We start from the raw sequence: 21,987 nt of genomic DNA on the forward strand, positions 1-21,987 counted from the left end.
ACCCACTAGAAACAGCGAGAAGTAAGACTTAACATGATATAATGAACTGAACCAACTGGAACCACGATTGACAGTACTACTGTAACCCTGATATAATGAAACTGGACCCACTTGAGCACGAGGGTGGGGGGGGGGGGGCGGGGGGGGGGGGGGGGGCGGGCGGGGGGGGGGGGTGGGGGGGGGGGGGGGGGTGGCGGGGTGGGGCGGGGGGGGGGGGGTGGGGGGGGGGGGGGGAGGGGGGGGGGGTGGGGGGGTGGGGGGGGGGGGGGTGGGGGGGGGGGCGGGGGAGGGGGGGTGGGGGGGGGGGGGGGTGGGGGGGGGCGGGGGGGGAGGGGGGGGGGGGGGGGGGGGGGGGGGGGGAGGGGGGGAGGGGGGAGGGGGGGGGGGGGGGTGGGGGGGGGGGGGGGGGGGGGGGGGGGGGGGGGAGGGGGGGGATGAAGTACTACTGTAACATGATATAATGAACTGGACCCACTAGAACCACGATGAAAGTACTACTGTAACATGATATAAATGAACTGGACCCACTAGAACCACGATGAAGTACTACTGTAACATGATATAATGAACTGGACCCACTAGAACACGATGAAGTACTACTTGTAACATGATATAATGAACTGGACCCACTAGAACCACGATGAAGTACTATGTAACATGATATAATGAACTGGACCCACTAGAACCACGAATGAAGTAATACTGTAACATGATATAATGAAACTGACCCACTAGAACCACGATGAAGTAATACTGTACATGATATAATGAACTGGACCCACTAGAACCACGAATGAAGTAATACTGTAACATGAATAATGAAACTGGACCCACTAGAACCACGATGAAGTACTACTGTAACATGATATAATGAACTGGACCCACTAGAACCTACGATGAAGTACATACCTGTAACAGTGATATATGAACTGGACCCACTAGAACCACGATGAAGTACTACTGTACACGAATATAATGAACTGGACCCACTAGAACCATCGATGAAGTACTACTGTAACATGATATAATGAACTGGACCCACTAGAACCACGATGAAGTACTACTGTAACACGATAATGAACTGGACCCACTAGAACCACGATGAAGTACTACTGTAACACGATATATAATGAACTGGAACCCACTACAAACGATGAAGTACTACTGTAACATGATATAATGAACTGGACCCACTAGAACCACGATGAAGTACTACTGTAACAGATTAATGAACTGGACCCACTAGAACCACGATGAAGTACTACTGTAACAGTGATATAATGAACTGGACCACTAGAACCACAATGAAGTACTACTGTAACATGATATAAATGAACTGGACCCACTAGAACCACAATGAAGTATAACTGAACACGATATAATGAACTGCACCCACTAGACCCAGATGAAGTACTACTGTAACATGATATAATGAACTGGACCCACTAGAACCACGAGGAAGTACTTAACTGTAACATGATTTAATGAACAGTGACCCTAGAACCACGATGAAGTACTCTGTAACAGGATATAATGAACTGGACCACACTAGAACCACGATGAAGTACTACTGTAAATGATATTAATGAACTGGACCCACTAGAACCCTGATGAAGTACTAGTGTAACAGATATAATGAACTGGACCACTACAACCACGATGAAGTACTACTGTACACACATATAATGAACTGGTACCCACTAGAACCACGATGAATACTACTGTACACGATATAATGAACTGGACCACTAGAACCACGATGAAGTACTACTGTAACACGATATAATGAACTGGACCCACTAGAACCACGATGAAGTACTACTGTAACAGGATGTAATGAACTGGACCCACTAGAACCACGATGAATACTACTGTAATAAGATATAATGAACTGGACCCACTACAACCCTGATGAAGTACTACTGTAACATGATATAATGAACTGGACCCACTAGCAACACAAATGAAGTTACTACTGTAACATGATATAATGAACTGGACCCACTAGAACCCACGATGAAGTACTACTGTAACACGATATAATGAACTGGACCCACTAGAACCACAATGAAGGTACTACTGTACAGGATATAATGAACTGGACCCACTAGAAACCACGATGAATTACTACTGTAACATGATATATGAACTGGACCCACTAGAACCACGATGAAGTACTACTGTAACAGATGTAATGAACTGGACCCACTAGAACCACGATGAAGTACTACTGTAATATGATATAATGAACTGGATACTAGAACCCTGATGAAGTACTACTGTAACTGATATAATGAACTGGACCCACTAGAACCACAATGAAGTACTACTGTACATGATTAATGAACTGGACCCACTAGAACCACGATGAAGTACTACTGTAACACGATATAATGAACTGGACGCCACTAGAACAACGATGAAGTATCTACTGTAACATGATATAATGAACTGGACCCACTAGAACCACGATGAAGTACTACTGTAACATGATATAATGAACTGACCCACTGAACCACGATGAAGTACTTACTAGTAACAGATGTAATGAACTGACCCACTAAGAACCACGATGAAGTACTACTTAACATGATATAAATGACTGGACCCACTAGAACCACAATGAAGTATACTGTACATGATATAATGAACTGGACCACTAGAACCACGATGAATACTACTGTAACATGAACAATGAACTGGACCCACTAGAAACACGATGAAGTACTACTGTAAATTGATTATAATGAACTGGACCCACTAGAACCACATGAAGTACTACTTAACATGATATAATGAACTGGACCCACTAGAACCACAGATGAAGTTTACTGTAACATGATATAATGAACGGGAACCCACTAGAACCACGATGAAGTAACTACTGTAACAATGATATAATGAACTGGACCCACTAGAACCACGATGAAAGTACTACTGTAACTGATATAATGAACTGGACCCACTAGAACCCTGATGAAGTACTACTGTAACATGATATAATGAACTGGACCCACTAGAACCACAATGAATACTACTGTAACATATATAATAACTGGACCCACTAGAACCACGATATAGTACTACTGTAACATGATATAATGAACTGGACCCACTAGAACAGCGATGAATAATACTGTAACATGATATAATAACTGGACCCACTAGAACCACGATGAAGTAACTACTGTAACATGATATAATGAACTGGACCCACTAGAACACGATGAAGTACTACTGTAACATGATATAATGAACTGGACCCACTAGAACCACGATGAAGTACTACTGTAAATGATATAATGAACTGGACCCACTAGAACCAGATGAAGTAATACTGTAACATGATGTAATGAACTGGACCCACTAGAACCACGATGAAGTACTACTGTAAACATGATATAAATGAACTGGACCCACTAGAACCACGATGAAGTATACTGTAACATGATATAATGAACTGGAACCACTAGAACCACGATGAGATACTACTGTAACATGATATAATGAACTGGACCCACTAGAACCACGATGAAGTAACTACTGTAACAGATGTAATGAAACTGGACCCACTAGAACCACGATGAATACTACTGAACACGATATAATGACTGACCCACTAGAACCACATGAAATACTACTGTAACACGATATAATGAACTCGGCCCACTAGAACCACGATAAGTTACTACTGTAACACATATATATTGAACTGGACCCACTAGAACCACGATGAAGTACTACTGTAACAGGATGTAATGAACTGGACCCACTAAACCACGATGAAGTACTTATCTGTAATATGTAAATTGAACTGGACCCCACTAGAACCCTGATGAAGAACTACTGTAACATGATATAATGGAACTGGACCCACTAGAACCACAATGAAAGTACTACCTGTAACATGATATTAATGAACTGGACCCACTAGAACCACAATGCAGTACTACTGTAACACGATATAATGAACTGGACCCACTAGAACCACAATGAAGTACTACTGTCTAACATGATATAATGAACTGGACCCACTAGAACCACGAGATAGTACTACTGTAACATGATATAATTGAACAGGACCCACTAGAACCACGATGAAGTACTACTGTACAGGATGAATGAACTGGACACCACTAGAACACGATGAAAGTACTACTGTATATGATTATAACTAACTGGGACCCACTGAAACCCTGATGAAGTACAGTGTAACATGATATAATGAACTGGACCGCACTACAACCACGATGAAGTACTACTGTGACACCATATAATGAAACTGGAACCCACTTAGAACCACGATGAAATACTACTGTAACACGATATAATGAACTGACCCACTAGAACCACGATGAAGTACTACTGCTAACACGATATAATGAACTGGACCCACTAGAACCTCGATGAAGCTACTACCTGTAACATGATATATGAACTGGGGAACCCACTAGAACCACGATGAAGTTACTACTATAACATGATATAATGAACTGGACCCAACTAGAAACGCACGATGAAAGTACATAATTAACATGATATAATGAACTGGACCCACTAGATCACACGATGAAGTACTACTGTAACAGGATGTAATGAAACTGGACCCACTAGAACCACGATGGAAGTTACTACTGTAATATGATATAATGAACTGGACCCACTAGAACCTGATGAAGTACTTACTGTAACATGGATATAAATGAACTGGACCCACTAGAACCACAATGAAGTTACTACTGTACATGATATAATGAACTGGACCGCACTAGAACCACGATGAAATACTACTGTAACACGATATAATGAATGGACCCACTAGAACACAATGAAGTACTGACTTAAACACTGATATATATGAACTGGACCCACTAGAACCACGATTGAAGTACTATGTAACATGATATAATGAACTGGAACCCACTTAGAACCACGATGAGTACTTACTGTAACAGGAATGTAATGAACTGGACCCACTAGAACCACGCATGAAGTACTACTGTAATATATATAATGAACTGGATACTAGAACCCTGATGAAGTACTACTGTAACATGATATAATGAACTGGACCCACTAGACCACAATGAAGTACTACTGTAACATGATATAATAAACTGACCCACTAGAACCACGATGAAGTACTACTGTAACACGATGATAATGAACTTGACCCACTAGAAACCACGATGAAGTATTACTGTAAATGATATAATAACTGGACCCAACTAGAACCACGAGAAGTACTACTGTTAACATGATATAATGAACTGGACCCATTAGAACCACGATATGAAGTACTCCTGTAACATGATGTAATGAAACTGTACCCACTAGAACCACGATGAAGTACTACTGTAACATTATATAATGAACTGGACCCACTAGAACCACGATGAAGTAATACTGTAACATGATATAATGAACTGGACCACCTAGACCACGATGCAATACTACTGAAACATGATAAAATGAACTGGACCACTAGAACCACGATGAAGTACTACTGTAACATGTATAATGAACTGGACCCACTAGAACCACGATGAAGTACTTACGAACATGATATAATGAACTGGACCCACTAGAACCACGATAAGTACTACTGTAACATGATATAATGAACTGACCCACTAGAACCACGATGAAGTACGTCACTATGAACTACCACAAACACTGATAATAATGAACTGTACCCACTAGAACCACATGAAGTACTACTGTAACATGATATAATGAACTGGACCACAAGACCACGATGAAGTACTACTGTAACATGATATAATAACTGGACCCACTAGAACCACGAATGAAGTTTACTACTGTAACATGATATAATGAACTGGACCCACTAAGACCACGATTGAAGTACTACTGTAACAGATTAATGAACTGGACCCACTAGAACCACATGATAGACTATGTAATATGATATAATGAACTGGACCCACTAGAACCCTGATGAAGTACCCTACTGTAACATTGATATAATGAACTGGACCCACTAGAACCACAATGAAGTACTCTGAACATGATATAATGAACTGACCCACTAGAACCACGATGAAGTACTACTGTAACACGAATATAATGAACTGGACCACAACAACCACAATGAAGTACTACTGTAACATGATTATATGAACTGGACCCACTAGAACCACGATGAAGTACTACTGTAACATGATATAATGAACTGGACCACTAGAACCACATGAAAGTACTACTTGTAACATGATATAATGAACTGGACCCACTAAACCACGATGAAGTACTACTTAACATGATATAATGAACTGGACCCACTAGAACCACGATGAAGTACTACTGTAACATATATATGAACTGGACCCACTAGAACCACGATGAAAGTACTCTGTAACATGATTAATGAACTGGACCCACTAGAACCACGATGAAAGTACTACTAACATATGTAAGAACTGACCCACTGAACCCGATAGACTACTGTAACATGATATAATGAACTGACCACTAGACCACGATGAAACTACTCTACATATATAAGAACTGACACTAGAACCACATGAAACTACTGTATTTCCACAGTCGCTTGTGCCGCTCCGATGTTCTTCAATAAGGTTCTATCGGCATTGGTTGTCTCCTAAACGGAATCCTATTTCCTAGTGCCGTACGGAGGAGGATCTGGGTCTCCTGAGGGGGAATAGTTTTGTCGTGCCCTCTTCACAACTGTCTTGGTGTGTTTGGACCACGATAGTTTGTTGGTGATGTGGACACCAAGGACCTTGAAACTCTCAACACGCTCCACTGCAGCCCCGTCGATGTTAATGGGGCCCGTTCGGCCCTGCTTTTCCTGTAGTCCACGATCAGCTCCTTTGTTTCGCCCCCGTTTGAGAGAGGGATGTTGTCCTGCAGCCGCTTGTGTCACTCTGATGCTCTTCAATGAGTTTCTATTAGACATTGGGATGCGTCCCAAACGGAACCCTATTTACTATGCCGTATGGAGGAGCCACCGAGTCTGGTAAACCTGCCCTCTACAGTCTGTTAATATCACATACTGGGTTATTTAGGTAAAGATCAACCCAGCAGAAAAAATATTGGCAGTCTGTTTACAATGAATTAACAGCTTGTTGCTGTTTATAACTAACTCCCTTATAAGGGCAGTCTGCAAGTTAGCCAAGGTTTAGACCAGAGGAAGCGTTACCAACACAACTGTTACCAACACAAACACAACTGTTACCAACACAACACAACTGTTACCAACCAACTTACCAAACTTTACAACACAACACACAACTGTTACAACACAACTGTTACCAACACAACACAACGTTACCAACACAACTGTTACCAACACAACTGTTTACCAACACAACTTACAACTACCACACAAACACAACTACACACAAACGTTACCAACACAACTGTTACCAACACAATACAACTGTTACCAACACAACTGTTACCAACAAAGCTGTTACCAACACAACACAAACTGTTACCAACACAACACAACTGTTACCAACAGAACTTTACCAACACAACACAACTGTTACCAACCAACTGTTACCAACACAACTGTTACCAACACAACTCAACTGTTACCAACAAAGCTGTTCAACAACAAACACAAAACACAACTGTTACCATACACAAGCACACAACTGTTACCCAAACACACATACAACTGTTACCAACATAACTGTTACCAACACAACACAACTGTTACCAAACACAGCTGTACCAACACAACTGTTACCAACACAACTGTTACCAACACAACACAACTGTTACCAACACAACGGTAGTGACGGCCATGGCGAGGACAATGGAGAAAGTCTTTATGCGTAGAGAATAGCCAATGTCCGTCAGTAACTGAACCTTCTATTCAACTATTGGACATTTAAATTCCTACCACCTGTTGACCTGTTGACCTGTTGTGGAGCTAGATAATAGTAAGGAGCGGTGACGTAATGATCCAGATGAATAATAAGCGTGAGAATGTTCTCTTCAATTCTTGTGGTGTTTCCTGACAGACTGTTTTCATAGTAATGTCTTGATTTACAACAGCATGATTCTGTTGTAACACTGTACGTTGTTCTTTTAAAATGTTCCCATAGGGACTACTGACTGTTGGTCATTTTCACTTGACACACTGGAATACTAACTGCTGTGGCGGTTTTAAACCTGATTGACAGGGATAGTATTTTCTGAATGTGGCACCTAATCTTCCTCCCTATCCCTCTTTTCAGAAAATATGAAAAGAGAGGAGAATTATCTGTCCATATTACTTGGGAGGGAGCTAGATAATGGACCCAGCTGTAAGTACCAGATCTTTTTAGTCAGACGTTTTCACTCAGCCTCACAGCCTCAGAATCATGATTTCTACCTTTGTCTTTTCTACCTGAACAGAATAATATAATTACTGGGAGCTGAATGAGGCAAAGCTTCAACACAACAGGATAAAAGGAAAACATGACTGGCTCATGAAGGTAGTCAACAGATGCAGTGGGAGTGTGTTTAATTTTTAATTTCACTTAGTTTATTATCTTTTTCACTTGCTTTGGCAATATAAACATATGTTTGAGAGAGAGAGAGAGAGAGACCAGTTTGTCAGGCTGATTGACGTAGTATGTAGATCTGGTTAAAGTGACTATGCATATATGATGAACAGAGAGTAGCAGTAGCGTAGAAGAGGGGTTGGTGGGTGGCGGGACACAATGCAGTTAGCCCGGTTAACCAATGTGCGGGGGCACTGGTTGGTCGGCCCAATTGAGGTAGTATGTACTTGAATGTATAGTTAAAGTGACTATGCATATATGATAAACAGAGAGTAGCAGCAGCATAAAAAGAGGGGTTGGGGGGGGGCACACAATGCAAATAGTCCGGGTAGCCATTTGATAACCTGTTCAGGAGTCGTATGGCTTGGGGGTAAAAACTGTTGAGAAGCCTTTTGGTCCTAGACTTGGCACTCCGGTACCGCTTGCCATGCGGTAGTAGAGAGAACAGTCTATGACTGGGGTGGCTGGGGTCTTTGACAATTTTTAGGGCCTTCCTCTGACACCGCCTGGTGTAGAGGTCCTGGATGGCAGGCAGCTTAGCCCCAGTGATGTACTGGGCCATACGCACTACCCTCTGTAGTGCCTTGCGGTCAAAGGCCGAGCAATTGCCGTACCAGGCAGTGATGCAACCAGTCAGGATGCTCTCGATGTTCAGCTGTAGAACCTTTTGAGGATCTYGGGACCCATGCCAAATCTTTTTAGTTTCCTGACGGGGAATGGGTTTTGTCGTGCTCTCTTCACGACTGTCTTAGTGTGTTTGGACCATGTTAGTTTGTTGGTCATGTGGACACCAAGGAACTTGAAGCTCTCAACCTGCTCCACTACAGCCCTGTCAATGTGAATGGGGGCGTGCTCGGTCCTCCTTTTCCTGTAGTCCACAATCATCTCCTTAGTCTTGGTTACGTTGAGGGATAGGTTGTTATTCTGGCACCACCCGGCATGGTCTCTGACCTCCTCCCTATAGGCTGTCTCGTCATTGTCGGTGATCAGGCCTACCACTGTTGTGTCATCTGCAAACTTAATGATGGTGTTGGAGTCGTGCCTGACCATGCAGTCGTGGGTGAACAGGGAGTACAGGAGGGGGCTGAGCACACACCCCTGGGGAGCTCCAGTGTTGACGATCAGCGTAGCAGATGTGTTGCTACCTACCCTCACCACCTGGGGGCGGCCCATSAGGAAGTCCAGGATCCAGTTGCAGAGGGAGGTGTTTAGTCCCAGGATCCTTAGCTTAGTGATGAGCTTTGAGGGTACTATGGTGTTGAACGGTGAGCTGTAGTCAATGAATAGCATTCTCACATAAGTGTTCCTTTTGTCCAGGTGGGAAAGGGCAGTGTGGAGTGCAATAGAGATTGCATCATCTGTGAATATGTTAGGGCGGTATGCAAATTGGAGTGGGTCTAGGGTTTCTGGGATAATGGTGTTGATGTGAGCCATTACCAACATTTCAAAGCACTTCATGGCTACAGAATTCCGTGCTACGGGTCTGTATTCATTTAGGCAGGTTGCCTTTGTGTTCTTGGTCACAGGGACTATTGTGGTCTGCTTGAAACGTGTTGGTATTACAGACTTAATCAGGGACATGTTGAAAATGTCAGTGAAGACACCTGCCAGTTGGTCAGCACATGCCCGGAGCACACGTCCTGGTAATCCGTCTGGCCCCACAGCCTTGTGTATGGTGACCTGTTTAAAGGTCTTACACACATCAGCTGCGGAGAGCATGACCACACAGTCGTCCGGAACAGCTGATGCTCTCATGCATGCCTCAGTGTTGCTTGCCTCGAAGCGAGCATAGAAGTGATTTAGCTCGTCTGGTAGGCTCATGTCACTGGGCACCTCGCGGCTGTGCTTCTCTTTGTAGTCTGTAATAGTTTGCAAGCCCTGCCACATAAGACGAGCGTCGGAGCTGGTGTTGTATGATTCAATCTTAGCCCTGTATTGACGCTTTGCCTGTTTGATGGTTTGTCACAGGGCATAGCAGGATTTCTTGTAAGCTTCCGGGTTAGAGTCCCGCACCTTTAAAGCTGCAGCTCTACCCTTTAGCTCAGTGTGAATGTTGCCTGTAATCCATGGATTCTGGTTGGGGTATGTACGTACAGTCACTGTGGGAACAACATCCTCGATGCACACCAGTGACTGATGTGGTGTACTCCTCAATGCCATTGGAAGAATCCCGGAACATGTTCCAGTCTGTGATAGCAAAACATTCCTGTAGTTTAGCATCTGCTTCATCTGACCACTTTTTTTATAGAGTCACTGGGGCTTCTTGCTTTAATTTGTGCTTGTAAGCAGGAATCATGAGGATAGAGTTGTGGTCGGATTTACCAAATAGAGGGCGAGGGAGACCTTTGTACTCGTCTCTGTGTGTGGAGTACAGGTGATCTAGAATTTTTCCCTCTGGTTGCACATTTAACATGTTGATAGAAATTTGGTAGAACTGATTTAAGTTGCCCTGCATTAAAGTCTCCGGCCACTAGGAGCGCCGCCTCTGGGTGAGTGGTTTCCTGTTTGCTTATTTCCTTATACAGCTGACTGAGTGCGGTCTTCGGGCCTCCTGTGGTGGTAAATAAACAGCCACGAAAAGTATAGCTGAAAACTCTCTAGGCAAGTAGTGTGGCCTGCAATTTATCACAATATACTCTACTTCAGGAAAAAAATCTAGAGACTTCCTTAGATTTCGTGCACCAGCTGTTGTTTACAAATATGCACAGACTGCCCCCCTCGTCTTACTGGAGTGTGCTGTTCTATCTTGCCAGTGCAGCGTATATCCCGCTAGCTGAATATCCATGTCATCATTCAGCCACGATTCCGTGAAACATAGAATATTACAGTTTTTGATGTCCCGTTGGTAGGATATTCGTGATCGTACCTCGTCTAATTTATTGTCCAATGATTGCACGTTGGCGAGTAGTATTCACGGTAACGGCAGCTTTCCCACTCGCCTTCTCCGGGTCCTGACCAGGCATCTGGCTCTTTGTCCTCTGTACCTGCGTCGCTTCCTCTTGCAAATAACGGGGATGCTGGCCCTGTTGGGTGTTTGGAGAATGTCTTGTGCATCTTGCTTGTTGAAGAAAAAATCTTTGTCTAATCCGAGGTGAGTGATCGCTGTCCTGGTATCCAGAAGCTCTTTTTTGCCGTAAGATTCGGTTGCAGAAACATTATGTACAAAATAAGTTACAAATGACGCGAAAACCACCCACATAATAGCACAATTGGTTGGGTGCCCATAAAACTGCTGTCATTTCTTCCGGCGCCATTTCAGAATAGAGAGATGAACCTGGAGAAGAGTCCTCTAAGCAAGCTGGTCCTGGGGCTCTGTTCACAAACACAAACACGCCCCAGGACAGCAACACAATTAGACGAAACCAAATCATGAGAAAACAAAAAGATAGTTACTTGACACATTGGAAAGAAGTAACAAAAAAACTGAGCAAACTAGAATGCTATTTGGCCCTAAACAGAAAGTCCACAGTGGCAGAATACCTGACCACTGTGGCTGACCCAAACTTAAGGAAAGCTTTGACTATGTACATTCTCAGTGAGCATAGCCTTGCTATTGAGAAAGGCCGCCGTAGGCAGACCTGGCCCTCAAGAGAAGACAGGCTATGTGCACACTGCCCACAAAATGAGGTGGAAACTGAGCTGCACTTCCTAACCTCCTGCCCAATGTATGACCATATTAGAGACACATGTTTCCCTCAGATTACACAGATCCACAAAGAATTTGAAAACTAACCTGATTTTGAAAAACTCCCATATCTACTGGGTGAAATACCACCGTGTGCCATCACAGCAGCAAGATGTGTGGCCTGTTGCCACAAGAAAAGGTCAACCAGTGAAGAACAAACACCATTGTAAATACAACCCATTTTTATGCTTATTTATTTTCCCTTTTGTACAGTACTTCAACCATTTGTACATCGTTACAACACTGTATATATATATATGTACATAATATGACATTTGTAGAGTCTTTATTATTTTGGAACTTCTGTGAGTGTAATGTTTACTGTTCATTTTTATGTTTATTTCACTTTTGTATATGATCTACTTTACTTGCTTTGGCAATGTTAACATATGTTTCCCATGCCAATAAAGCCCCTTGAATTGAATTGATACATTTTGGTCTTTCAAGGAGGGGAAGAGCATACTGACCCTTAACCATTGTCTTGGGCCATTTGCAGCCAGAGGTGATAGAGAGCACATAGGTTTGGGCTGAGCCTACACTAAAGTCCTAATATCTTTTAGTGGGATGGGACCTGCCCTGTCCAGAGCCCTCTGTGGTAGACCAGACCATTCCAATATTCCGGGAGATAGCCCTTGGCTTGAGTAAGCCATCGATCAGTGTTTGGGACCTGTGTGAACACAATGCTGACATTTATAGTCAGGCCCAGTGATTCATCAGGACTGAAACAAGATCAGGCTGTAATTAATCATGACTGCAACAGGACTGGGTTGACTCAGCCATTGGGTCTCTCTTTCGCTCTCCAAATGGGTCTCTCTTTCGCTCTCTAATGGAATCCGGTCAGCCAGGGAAGACATACAGTTTTGGGCAAAGATCCACCGTGGAATCAAAAATGAAAATCAATAATTAGGGAACATGTTTTAGATCAGGACTGCATTTTGAGTCTGGTTTCTTGAGGGCATTTTTCTAAAGAATACAGTACATGGCCAAAAGTATGTGGATCCCTGCTGTTCAAACATCTCAATCCAAAATCATGACCATTAATATGGAGTTGGTCCCCCCCCTTTTGCTGCTAAACAGCCTCCACTCTTCTGGGAAGGCTTTCCACTAGATGCTGGAACATTACTGCAGGGACTTGCTTCCATTCAGTCAAAATAGCATCAGTGAGAGTTCCAATTCATCCCAAAGGTATTTTAGGAGGTTGAGGTCAGGGCACTGTGCAGACCAGTCAAGTTCTTCCACACCGATCTCGACAAACCACTTCTGTATGGACCTCGCTTTGTGCACGTGGGCATTGTCATGGTGAAATAACAAGGGCCTTCCCCAAACTGTTGCCACAAAGTTGGAAGCACAGAATCATCTAGAATGTCATTGTATGTGGAGTGTTAATATTTTTCCTTCACTGGAACTAAGGGGCCTAGCTCAAACCATGAAAAACATCTGTCATGGTAATTTCCTGTATTACTAAATGAGTTGAGTTTACAAACCACACACATATAACCACAGAGTTATATTTTAAACTCCATCTTTAATTATATGAGCTTCACCATAGCCCTTTTGACTCTCAGATCAATTCAGTGTCTATAAATGAATTCTCTGAGAGTCCCTACAAAACAATTCTTAGTATCTTTTATAGCCAAGACACACCCCTCTCAACTCACATGACGAACCACAGATCTTAGGAACAGTTCACAAAGAACCTTTTACTTGAAAGAGGAGTATCCCATAGCTAGATAGCATTAGCTATACATTATCGTTCAGTTTGGTCTCCTAATACGAGATTCTAATCTCGTTCTTGGTACCAGTTAGTACGAAAACATTACCTCATCCAATGGCATATATCAATTGTCAATTCTAGATATCCCATCTCAAATACACCCCCTCCTGGACAAGCTCAGAAAGGGGAGTGATTCTCTAGGTCATATACCAGGTCAAGATTCATACATCAGTGGGGTAATACAATGATTCCAGACACTGCCATACTCCTCCCCCCAATGGGAGAAGAAGGGAGTGACCAGTGTACAGACACTGCCATACTCCTCCCCCAATGGGAAAAGAAGGGAGTGACTAGCGTACAGACACTGCCATATTCCTCCCCCCAATGGGAAAAGAAGGGAGTGACCACCGTACAGACACTGCCATACTCCTCCCCCCAATGGGAAAAGAAGGGAGTGACCAGCGTACAGACACTGCCATACTCCTCCCCCCAATGGGAGAAGAAGGGAGTGACCAGCGTACAGACGTAGTGGAGCCCTTCTCCCTTTCTGATATTCTGCATATTATGAAAATAAATAAAACATCTTATTTATCTATGTTACCTAACTAATTCTGATTCAGCTACGACACATGCCCAGACCATTATTCCTCCTCCACCGGACTTTACAGTTGGCACTATGGATTCGGGTAGGTAGCGTTCTCCTGTCATCCACCAAACCCAGATTCGTCCGTCGGACTGCCAGATGGTGAAGCGTTGTTCATCACTCCAGAGAACACGTTTCCACTGCTCCAGAGTCTTAGGCCTCACTCCCCCCTATCTGAGATATCTACTGCAGCCCTCATCCTCCACATACAACACCCGTTCTGACAGTCACATTCTGTTAAAGGTCCCCAAAGCATACACATCCCTGGGTCGCTCCTCTTTTCAGTTCGCTGCAGCTAGCGACTGGAACGAGCTGCAACAAACACTCACACTGAACAGTTTTATCTCAATCTCTTCCTTCAAAGACTCAATCATGGACACTCTTACTGACAGTTGTGGCTGCTTTGCGTGATGTATTGTTGTCTCTACTTTCTTGCCCCTTTGTGCGTTTGTCTGTGCTCAATAATGTTTGCACTAGGTTTTGTGCCGCTACCGTGTTGTGTTACTACCATATTGTTGTCATGTTGTGTTACTACCATGTTGTTGTCATGTGTTGCTGCCATGCTATGTTGCTGTCTTAGGTCTCTCTTTATGTAGTGTTGTGTTGTCTCTCTTGTTGTGATGTGTGTTTGACGTATATTTATATTTTATTTATTTTATTTTTAATCCCCGTCCTCGCAGGAGGCCTTTTGCCATTTGGTAGGCCGTAATTGTAAATAAGAATTTGATCTTAACTGACTTGCCTAGTTAAATAAAGGTTAAATAAATAAAACGGCCAATGGTGGCGAGCTTTACACCCTTCCAGCCGGCGCTTGGCATTGCACATGGTGATCTTAGGCTTGTGTGCGGCTGCTCGGCCATGGAAACCCATTTTATTAAGCTCCCGACGAAGAGTTATTGTGCTGATGTTGATTCAAGAGGTAGTTTGGAACTCGGTAGTGAGTGTTGCAAACGAGGACAGACGATTTTTACACAGTGCGCGCTTCAGCACTCGGCGGTCCTGTTCTGTGAGCTTGTGTGGCCTACCACTTTGCGGCTGAGCCGTTGTTGCTCCTGGAAGGTTCCACTTAACAATAACAGCACTTACAGTTAACCCGGGGCAGCTCTAGCAGGGCAGAAATTTGACGAACTGACTTGTTGGAAAGGTGGCATACTATGACGGTGCCACATTGAAAGTCAATGAACTCTTCAGTAAGGGCCATTCTACTGCCAATGTTTGTCTAGGGATATTGCAAGGCTGTGTGCTCGATTTTATACACCTGTCAGTAAACACAGCTGCAGTAAAAAGCTGAAGGTAACCGTCACTGACGTATGTGTCCAGACGTTGTACTACAGTTCCTGTCTTATCAATACCATTAAATCCTTTAAAGGTTCAATAATGCAGAAATCGCTCCGCCAAATTTGACTGAGATCATGTCTCATGACGGCAATATGTGACACTGCGATAGCCTTACGTCTAACACACTTCCACAGCTCAGTACTGAGTTCATCAGGAAGCGTATAGGAGATGTTGTTCCCACTGTGACTATTAAAACCCAAACCAGAAACCGTGGACACGATTAGGGTCTGTTTTCAATCAGATCCGATTTATCCCACATCCGCATAGCTATTGTTTTGGCGGTGTCGAAGGTGGAACCGCATTAGAGCTGTCAAATCCACATGTGGCTTCTGGAATTATACCTAAAGCGGACATTGCCATTGGCTGCAAGGTGTCYCATTAAGAGAAATCCCATACAACCTTGTTTACAAGTTTGAACACTGGAATGTGAGATATAATCTACACCTCGATAATGCTGATAGAAATCCTCATTATATAGTTTAATGATTAAACAGGTCCAATCCAACCCCTGCTATGACAGATTAAACAGGTCCAAACCAACCATTTACATTACATTTACATTTTACATTTAAGTAATTTAGCAGACGCTCTTATCCAGAGCGACTTACAAATTGGTGCATTCACCTTATGATATCCAGTGGAACAACCACTTTACAATAGTGCATCTAACCTCTGCTAGGAGCTATTAAACAGGTCCAAACCAACCCCTAATAGGAGAGATTAAACAGATCCAAACCAACCCCTAATATAAGAGATTAAACAGGTCCAAACCAACCCCTAATAGGAGAGATTAAACAGGTCCAAACCAACCCCTAACATGAGAGATTAAACAGGTCCAAACCAACCCCTGCTAGGAGAGATTAAACAGGTCCAAACCAACCCCTAATAGGAGAGATTAAACAGGTCCAAACCAACCCCTAATAGGATGATAAAACAGTCCAATCAACCCCAATAGGATATATAAACAGGTCCAAACCAACCCTAACAGGAGAGATTAAGAGATCCAACCAAACCCCTACAGGAGAGATATAAACAGATCCAAACCAACCCCTAACAGGGAATTAACGTCCAAACCAACCCCTAACAGAGAGAGTAAACAGGTCCAAAACCAACCCCTAATAGGTAAACAGCCAAACCAACCCTAATAGGAGATATTAAACAGGTCCAAACCAACGCCTAATAGAGAGATTAAACAGATCCAAACCAACCCCTAATAGGAATATTAAAACAGGTCCAAACCCAACCCCTAATAGGAGAGATTAAACAGTCCAAACCAACGCTAATAGGAGAGATTAAACAGGTCCAACAACCACCCTAATAGATAGATTAAAACAGGTCCAACTCCAATTGTGCTCACACACATTTCCAAACGTCCTCCGACCATCCTCCTTCCCACAAGAACACAAACGTTTGCTCAAACCAAAGATGTCCTCAACACAATCTGACACTATGAAGCCTCCATTGTTGTACTTATTGTAGTTTACTGACAGTTTCCTCTTGTTGACTGACCAGCCCATTATACAGCCTCTTGGTGTGTTGTTACTGGCCAGCTCCATTAGGACCAGCCTCTTGGTTGTTGTACTGACCAGCTCCATTGAGGACAGCCTCTTGGTGTTTGTACTGACCAGCTCCCATTGAGGTACCAGCCTCTTGGTGTGTTGTACTGACCAGCTCCATTGAAAGTTAAGCAGCTCTCTTGGTGTGTTGTACTGACCAGCTCCCATTGAGGTTACAGCTCTTGTTGTGTTTACTGACCAGCTCCATTGAGACAGCCTCTTGGTGTGTTTGTACTGAACAGGTCCCATTGAGGTACAGCCTCTGTGTGTTGTACTGACCAGTCCCATTGAGGCCCACCTCTTGTGTGTTCAGCTGAGTACCTCTGGTGTGTTGTACTGACAGCACTCCATTGAGGCCAGCCTCTTGGTGTGTTGTACTGACCAGGCTCCATTGAGGTAACAGCCTCTTGGTGTGTTGTACTGACCAGCTCCCATGAGGCCCCAGCCTCTTGGTTGTGTGTACTGACCAGTCCCCATTGAGGCACAGCCTCTTGGTGTGTTGTTATGACCAAGTCCCATTGAGGCCCAGCCTCTTGGTGTTGTGTTGTATGACCAGCTCCCATTGAGGCAGCCTCTTGGTGTGTTGTTACTGACCAGGTCCCATTGAGCCCAGCCCTTTGGTTTGTGTACTGACCACGGTCCCATTGAGTCCAGCCTCTTGGTGTGTTGTACTGACCAGCTCCATTGAGGCCCAGGCCTCTTTGTGTTGTACTGAGCCAAGTCCCATTGAGGCCCAGCCTCTTGGTGTGTTGTTACTTGACAGGCCCATTGAGGCCAGCCTCTTGGTGTTTTACTGACCCGATCCATTGAGGCCCAGCCTCTTGGTGTTTTTACTGACCAGTCCCATTGAGGTACCAGCCTCTGGCGGTGTTGTACTGACCAGCTCCCATTGAGGCCCAGCCTCTTGGTGTGTTGTACTGACCAGGTCCCATTGAGGCCCAGCCTCTTGGTGTGTTGTACTGACATGATCCCATTGAGGCCCAGCCTCTTGGTGTTTTACTGACCAGMTCCCATTGAGGCCCAGCTTCTTGGTGTATTTTACTGACCAGGTCCCATTGAGGCCCAGCCTCGTGGGGTTTTACTGGGATCTTTAGAAACACCCGGATCCATTTTGTACAATACATAATTAATTTCCATGGCAACACAAAGTGAATTGTGCCGTATCAAGCGACACATACGCTGTGAAAGTCTTTGGAGACGAATGTTCACATATGGCTGAACGGGTAGATGTTCTTACTTGACAGCAGTGTATGGTGACATTAATAGTAAGCCTGAGACAGAATGTTTTCTGTTCCTGTCACATCTAATTCATCACATACCTCCTGTGGCGGGAACAGAATTATGAAATATTATCACATATTTTCTTCTGGTATGTTCCTTCCGCTAAGCGCTACTATAGTACGGCAAGTATTTCAGACAGACAAAACTAACAAAACAAGGTTTGAATCTTTAGGGAGAGAGAAAAACCTCAAGTGTTTCACAGTAGGAGTGCTGATCTAGGATCAGGTCCCCCTGTCCTTGTAGGCCGTCATTGTAAATAAGAATTTGTTCTTAACTGACTTGCTTGGTTAAATAAAGGTTAAAAAAAAAAAAAAAAAAATTATTGTCAACCTTCTACAGTGGAGCTCAATCAATCTGTCTGCTGTTAGGGATGAAGGACATGCATGTTTTAATGTTCTCCTTCAACACAATCATTCACAACAAACTAATAGCAAGAAATTCAGTGTCCAGCGTAGGTTAGTGAAAGCATAGGAGCCACCAATTTAGATATTTTTTTATTGAAAGACTGTACATGTCATTTTGCTTACAGTGTAAAAGGTTGTGATTTGATTGATGTTAAAGTTAAAAAGAGAAAGGAATGAAATACAAGTATGGTAAAATCACTGGGTGGGAAAACTGTCAATAGCATCCACACAAAATGAATCACTATGCTATAATGACAATGTGACCATCTGACTTCAAACCAGGAAGAAGAAGGAGAAACTAAAAATCTGCCATTTAAAAAAAGGATCATGAAAGATTGAAAAGTCTTGCCTGTTGACCAAAACTTGTTTTAAGAAAAAAAAAGTATGAAATATGTAGTAGACTTTTATAATATAATGTAAATACAGGAAATATTAAAACTATTCACAAGTCAAAAGTATAAAAAAAATCTGAACATAGCTATGTGTAGCCTAGATGTATATTTAAGGATCCAACCCTTTTTTTCAATTTTTTGCCTAAAATGACATACCCAAATCTAACTGCCTGTAGCTCAGGACCTGAAGCAAGGATATGCATATTATTAATACAATTTGAAAGGAAACTCTTTGAAGTTTTGTGGGAATGTGAAATGAATGTAGGAGAATAGAACACATTCGATCTGGAAAAAATATCATGTTTTTTTTCATCATCTTTGAAATGCAAGAAAAAGGCCACAATGTATTATTCCAGTTCAGGTGCAATTTAGATTTTGGACACTAGATGGCAGCAGTGTATGTGCAACGTTTTACACTGATCCAATGAACTATTGCATTTCTGTTCAAAATGTTGTATCAAGACTGCCCAAATGTGCCTAATTGGTTTATTGATACAAGTTTATAACTGTGCACTCTCCTCAAACAATAGCATGATATTCTTTCACTGTAATAGCTACTGTAAATTTGACAGTGCGGTTTAAGCTTTCTGCCCATATCAGATATGTCTATGTCCTGGGAAATGTTGTTTTTACTTACAATGTCATTGCTAATCACATTAGCACACGTTAGCTCAACGGTTCCGCGGGGGGGGACACCGATCCTGTAGAGTGTATCATGGTACAGCTATCTCCTGATAGAACATAGCCACGTGTTGCCTAGATGTTTAACATGGTACAGCTATCTCCTGATAGAACATAGCCACGTGTTGCCTAGAGTTTAACCATGGTACAGCTATCTCCTGATAAACATTAAGCCACGTGTTGCCTAGATGTTTATCATGGTACAGCTATCTCCTGATAGAACATAGCCACGTGTTGCCTAGATGTTTAACATGGTACAGCTATCTCATGATAGAACAACAATCACGTACTAACAGTCAATTTATAAAATAAACAACACATGTACAGTCATTTTTGTGAACAAACACACACAGTACACACAATACACACAGTACATACAGTACACAACCATAAGAAAATAGACAGCAATTTTTGGCAAAAGGAAATTGAAGTATGTATACATTTTATACAGCTATATCTTTTCATAATTTGAATATAATAACACGAAACAGTTAAGTCTTGCAACACACACGTTAGCAGATTTTACTCATCCTGAATTTATGTGTATATTTTTCAAGCAGCAGCGGTATGGGCGGCCATCTTGCCTGCGGTTTTGACTCGAGTTTGATTTTAAAGTGCTGGTGTGTGTCGCTGTGTCCTTTGTGATAGTTAAGTGCATTAGTGAGCAAATACAAAAATATCGTTTTCAAGGGGCAACATAACAGAGACGTCGATAATATGCTCTGTTCTTCTCTACTGATGGAAAAGACACAAAATTATTATTTAGAAATGATAAATAAGAACCTATTTGACCAACATTGTGGGGAAATGGATGAATCACCTCCATGGGGAAATCCTCTCTGCTTCAGCGGATAGTGGCATCTTGGTCACAGCAGGTCATGTTGTGTAATGAAGAGTCCAGTCGATTCAAGTTGATTCCAGTTGATTTTCTTCATTGGGGGATTTAGTCCCAAAATAGATGAAATCAATGGAGAAAACCAGCAAGGCCTTTCCCATCATGCTATTGAGGAGTTTTACCTGACTGCTGTATAGGCCACGATACAGGGACTTAACAGACAACAACACTAACAGACCTCATACAGTAGCCATGCATAATGAGTTAGTGTTGCATCTTGACTATTCCATATTTTTTTGATTGGACGGTGAAGAGCTATTAGATTTTTTGATTGGACGGTGAAGAGCGGGGATGTCCAATGGGTTTGCCAAATGGCTCATTCAGCGTCATGTGACCTCAGCGAAGGCGATGTGATTCTAAAAAAAAAAGGAGGAAAGACAACAGTAACGTAATAAAGATGAGTTACAGAGGGGAAAAAAAGTTACTTTCGTTTTTTTCTCTGAAGAAATGGGGGGTTGAATAGAATGGGGGGTTGAATAGGGTGGGTGAATGGGGGGGGGTTAATAGGGGTGCATTTGGAGGGTGAATGGGTGGGTTAATAGGGGTGAATAGGGGATAAATGGGGGGATGAATAGGGGGTGAATGGGGGGGTTAATAGGGGTGAATGGGTGGGAATGGGGGGTTGAATAGGGGGTTTAATAGGGGTGAATTTGGAGGGTGAATGGGTGGGTTAATAGGGGTGAATAGGGTGGGTTAATATGGGTGAGTAGGGTGGGTGAATGGGGGGGTTAATAGGGTGGGTGAATGGGGGGGTTAATAGGGTGGGTGAATGGGGGTGTGCGGAGAGTACTCTAGCTATATGCTACCTTGATAATCTAGATCAACTGTCATATAACCCCTCTCTGTGTCAGATGC

General features: G+C 43.0%; 1 non-coding gene across 1 annotated transcript; it reads right to left on the reverse strand.

Moving 5' to 3' along the window:
- Positions 1 to 14,143: 14,143 nt before the first annotated feature.
- On the reverse strand, positions 14,144 to 14,279 carry LOC112078409 (small nucleolar RNA SNORA17). The gene has a single exon (XR_002895670.1). It is a non-coding gene; the product is annotated as a small nucleolar RNA SNORA17 (small nucleolar RNA).
- Between the last annotated feature and the right edge of the window lie 7,708 nt (positions 14,280 to 21,987).

The sequence above is a fragment of the Salvelinus sp. IW2-2015 genome, unplaced genomic scaffold, assembly GCF_002910315.2.
Source record: "Salvelinus sp. IW2-2015 unplaced genomic scaffold, ASM291031v2 Un_scaffold5648, whole genome shotgun sequence".
NCBI lineage: Eukaryota > Metazoa > Chordata > Actinopteri > Salmoniformes > Salmonidae > Salvelinus > Salvelinus sp. IW2-2015.